Consider the following 5,300-nt stretch of genomic DNA (forward strand, 5'->3'; position numbering starts at 1 on the left):
TATAATTATGCTTATTAGCATTGAAACAAGAAAAAAAAGAAAACAAAACATTAAGCAATAAAACTATAGCCAGGATATTTGGCACCAAGTTTATATTTAATAATGCATTATGAGACACCAAAATCATTGTCTGAGCCACCAGGGAAGCCCTTTATTAAATTATATAATATATATTACAAATATATTCTAATAGCCTAATCTCATTTATACTGAACTCATTTTTTGTCCATTCATGAACATGTGATTCACATGAGGTTTCCATAAGTGACGTTTCTTTGGGCATTTACTTGATATACACTGAATGAAATGACAGTGGAGCTGATCGTGTGAAATAATGAAATTATCTAATAAAAATAAAGAGAAATTTTATATAAGATGTCTGAGTTCAAGGTTGATACTACCTAAACTATTTTTCCTGAGATATCATATTTGTAAGCCATTTGCATCATACACTTAATAAAGGAATTGAGAAAGTACATCAATAATTTTATAAAACTGATGGTCTAGCAAGTCAATATTTTCCCTAGCTTGGTACATACGAAATACATTTCTATTTCATTAAAATTTGAATTTTAGAGAGGACTTTGCTTTCCCCACAGCCTTTTTTAACGCCCTCTTGACCTCTTTGTTCCTCAGACTATAGATCAGTGGATTCACCATGGGAATGACTATGGCATAGAACACAGACGCCAGTTTGTCTGTGCTCATGGAATGGTGGGAACCAGGCTGAAAGTACCTAAAAGAAGCTGTCCCATAAAAGATGGAGACAGCAGTGAGGTGGGAAGCACAGGTGGAAAAGGCCTTCTGATGTCCTTCAGGTTAACGCATCCTCAGAATGGTGAAAAAGATAAACAGGTAAGAGATCAAGATGATTAGGACAGAAGAGATGATATTGAATCCTGCCAAAATGAAAAACACCATCTCGCTTCTGTTGCTGTCTGAGCATGAGAGAGCCAGGACAGGAGTAGCATCACAGAAAAAGTGACCAATCACCCGGATCTGCAGAAAGGGAGACTGAATATGTTCCAAGTGTGCACAGAGGCCTCCAGAACACTAAGAACATAGGCGCCTACAACCATCCAGGAACACACTCTTGGTGTCATGATGTTGGTGTAATGGAGTGGCTTGCACACCGCTGCATGACGGTCATAGGCCATTGAGGCCAAGAGAAAACTTTCTGTAATGAGAAAGACTGCAAAGAAGAAAAACTGAGCAGCACAAGCTTTGTAGGAAATGGCCTCGTCTCCTGTGAGGAAGCCAGCCATCACTTTGGGAGTGACGGCCGTGGAGTAAGCAAAGTCCACCAGGGAGAGGTGGCTGAGGAAGACGTACATGGGAGTGTGGAGACGAGAGTCCAGCAGGATCAGCGTGATCACCCCCAGGTTCCCAACCAGAGTGAGGAGGTAGATGAGCGCGAACACCAGAAAGAGCGGGATCTGCAGCTGTGGGTCATCAGTTATCCCGGCAAGAGCGAACTCAGTCACGCCTGTGCTGTTCTCCGCGGGGATCATTTGTGCAGTATGTGAATGGCCCATAGCAGTGAGAAAAGAGGAGCTTGTTAGCAGCATAGTTAGAGCTATCATTATGTCCAGTAAATACCTTGTATCAGAATTATTTGAATTTCACATGGGTGTAACAACAAACTGCAATTTTTAAATATTGGTGGAAAATAGAGTGTTCTGGCTTAAAGGATTTTGGAGATAATACAACCCTATCTTCTATCTTAATTATCTATTCTTCTATTTAAATTACCAAAATTAAAGTTCATAGACAAAAGGCAACTTATGGAAAATCACAGGATTTGTTATTAAATTAGATGTGTTAGCATCACAATTCAGATTTTTAAACACTGACAGGCTATTCATGAAATAATATAGGTCCCTATAAATTAGTTCATGTCATTTCAATTACTGCTATTGTATCGAGCAGTATTATACTCTCCTAAATCATAGTTTAGAATATTGTATTCTAGGCTTTCATTTTCTCAAAAGATAATGGGATACATAGATTATGTCATTTCATGCAGTGGGATACTGTAGTAAATCCTGTACAAGGAATAAAGACATGTAGAGAGTAAAGTTAAAAGTGTGAGTTCAGAATAGAGATATCTGGACGCACAGTCCTGCTCCACCTGGTACTAGAGGACTGGCTTTGGGTATTACTTGATATCATTTGTCCATCCACTGTCCCTTGAACTCATTGTCAAATTGGAGAGATAATACAAACTGGCACTGTAGAATTTTATACATTAAAGTTAGGACAGAGTTATTGGTCTCTGCATTGATTTTAGAAGTGGATTAGAGGAATTCCAGATAGCTAGAAAATCCAATGTCCTGCATCCTCATACATTCCATTTGCTTCTGCCCCAAATTTCTTCCACTGTCATATTCCATTTATGTCTTCTTCCAATTTTTCATACAATACTCCTTGTCTACTTAGATATAGGACATTACAGCTATACCAAGTAAGAATTCATTTTTTTCTGAATGACATTATGTATTAACTAGGGTGTCTTAGCCTCATTTTATCCATTTGTAAAATGGTATAACAGTATTGCCTGGCACTTAATAGAATACAATCAATGAAGACATTCTTACTGTTAGAAGGTAGTGACAGAATCTTTCTAAGGACTCAAAATGTAGGCAAGGTTAAGGAAAACGTACATGTGAGCATGAGGACTAGTACACTATGATTTCACCAATTTCATGTTTCTTTGCATTAATCTCATAATCTATGTAACAGAAGCTGATGGCTTGGAGCAGGCAGGTAGTGAAAGAGAAAATGAAAAAGTACCCAGTTCTAGGTATATTTCAAAATAGAGTTGGCTGGATTTCATGATGTATTGAATGTAAGACATTAGAGAAAGGGGAAGCAACGATGACTCCATTTTTTGTATAGCAACAGAGGGAATAGTGAGGAAGAAACCAATGTTCTAGAAAGAATAAGAAAGATGATTTCAGATCTGTCGTGGTGAATTTGAGATTCCTTTTGGTTTAGAAGGGTTGCGTAAACAATTGGACCCGCTGAATCAGATTTTACTAATTTGAAATATTGTAGCAATTGGCTAGGGTTTAAACTTCACATGTTATATCAAGTGCCTCCCTAATAGCTGGTAAGGAATCTGCCTGCAGTGCAGGAGACCCTGGTTTGATTCCTGCACTGGGAAGATTCACTGGAGAAGGGATAGGCTACCCACTCCGATCTTCCCTTGTGGCTCAGCGGGTAAAGAATCCACCTGCAGTTTGGGAGACCTGGGGTCGATCCCTGGATTGGGAAGATCCCCTGGAGAAGGGAAAGGCTACCCACTCCAGTATTCCGGCCTGGAGAAATCCATGGACTCTGTAGGCCATGGGGTCACAAGGAGTCGGACACAACCAAGCGACTAACTGTTGAACTGTTCCTAAAACTATCATATTAAACCCACAAAACTAGAAAAGGCCACTAAAAACTAAATGAAGAAGTTTGGGGGAAACAATCAGAGTATGACAATGTTGTAAAGCCAGACCATGGCGCATACAGCACTGAGAAGAAAGGGGAGAGAGAATGGCACCGCTGAGCGGTCTCTAGGGAAGCCCTGTCCCAGGACGCAGATGTCAGCTGGACAGTAGGTTAAGGGAACTTCCGGAGGAGAGTTTCTGGCTATGCTGATGACCGGCTGTCAATCCCAGAAGGAAGAGCAGAATGGTTTCAGGAGTTGGGCAGGAGTGGCTGTGGGGCTTAGAAACAGGGCTATGAAGAGATGGGGACTTTATTCAACAGCCCTTGAGGGCTGACCTGAGATTCCTCGCCTTCATGGTGAGTGACACGCCAAAAGAGAGAAAATGAGATCAGTCCTCAGGTCTCGAGGTAGAGGGTGACAGCCGGGCCATGAGGTTAGAGGGTGGAGGGGAGGGTGGAGGTCTTGAAGGAAAACGCAGGTCCCCACTCCCTGTTTACTCCTGCTGGGGTGGTAGGAAGGCCGTGGGAGGCAGCGTTATCCAGGGGAGGCACCTTCCTGGTTCTCACTTACACTAATCAATACTCGTATCATTTGCCCCTAAATCTAGCGAGGGGGGCTGAAACGTGCTGAGAGCATCTCATTTTATTTTTTTACCATCTTTCTTCTCAACAAACTGAAGGAGTGTCTTAAGTCAGCACTTTGCTACAGGGGAGAAAAAAGTAGCTGCAAACACAGTCTCGTGTTCACAAGAAGCGGCCCTGCAGCTCCGGAACCCGGCGAGATCCGGGCTCTAAAGCAGCGTCTGCTGCGCAGCAACAACCGCCGGGAACAGCGGGGCTCGGCGGCCTCCTGCCTCAAGGAGAGGAGGAGCAAGGCGCCTGACGTTCTGGCCATTGATGAGTTCCCGGGACCCCATCACCCCGGTCCTGGCGGAGGATGGCGCCCGAGCGGATGGGGGTGATTACTTCCTGTGTCTTCCCGCCAATGCCAAGTTTGTGGCATCAGCTTGGAACCAGTGGGGGACACACAATTCAGATGGAGGGACAGCTTGGATCACCCAGGAGTCCTTGGACAGAGATGAAACAGACCGTGGGGGCAGGGTCGGAGTTGGAGAACGTGGCCAGGCCGCTGATGGAAAGCCTGTATCCAGCTTCACCCTGCTGCCCGAGGAAGAGCTGCAGATGCTCCTTGATGTCCCTTCCGAGCTGGTTCAGGACCTCGGCCAGAGCCGTGTGACCGTCCAGCAGCTCCAAAACGCGACCCGCGACCGGAGAGAGGAAGCCCGGCAGTCCAGGCGGCTCCTGGAACGTTCCCACCGGGCTTTGGAAAAGGACAGTGGCTTCCTGTCGAAGCAGCAAGAGTCCAGAGCTGACCTCGGGACTAGAGGGACGCTGTTGACACGGGCGTTAGAGACAGCTCCTCCGAAGTTACCCCTGCAGGCCAGATCCTCTTGGCGCTGAAGGAGAACCCTGCCTGAGAGCTGAGCAGCATGTGGAGGTGGGCAAGCACCAGGGACCCTGACTTTTGCAGGGAGACACTTGTATCGGGGTTTTTTCACCTCTGCAGACCCTGAAACGTAGCTGCCAATTTGCCTATTATTATATGCAAAGCTTCCCTTGTAGCTCAGTTGGTAAACAATCTGCCTACAATGCAGGAGCCACAAGTTCGATCCCTGGGTTGGGAAGATCCCCTGGAGAAGGAAATGGCAACCCACTCCAGTGTTCTTGCCTGGAGAATCCCATGGCTGTAGCCTGTCAGGCTCTTCTGTCTGCGAGGTCGCAAGAGTTTGACGTGACTAAGCAACTAAACCACCGCTGATAAGGTAGAATTACAAAAGGTCTTTAAATCACGTATTGGCTTT

At 44.8% G+C, this 5,300-nt stretch overlaps 2 pseudogenes; one reads left to right on the forward strand and one right to left on the reverse strand.

The window, feature by feature from the left end:
* Nucleotides 1–558: 558 nt before the first annotated feature.
* LOC138420510 (olfactory receptor 5B12-like) lies at nt 559–1,511 on the reverse strand (annotated as a pseudogene).
* A 1,995-nt stretch (nt 1,512–3,506) lies between these two features.
* LOC138420261 (DNA fragmentation factor subunit alpha pseudogene) lies at nt 3,507–5,012 on the forward strand (annotated as a pseudogene).
* Nucleotides 5,013–5,300: the final 288 nt, after the last annotated feature.

Source organism: Ovis canadensis, chromosome 15, assembly GCF_042477335.2.
Source record: "Ovis canadensis isolate MfBH-ARS-UI-01 breed Bighorn chromosome 15, ARS-UI_OviCan_v2, whole genome shotgun sequence".
Lineage (NCBI taxonomy): Eukaryota > Metazoa > Chordata > Mammalia > Artiodactyla > Bovidae > Ovis > Ovis canadensis.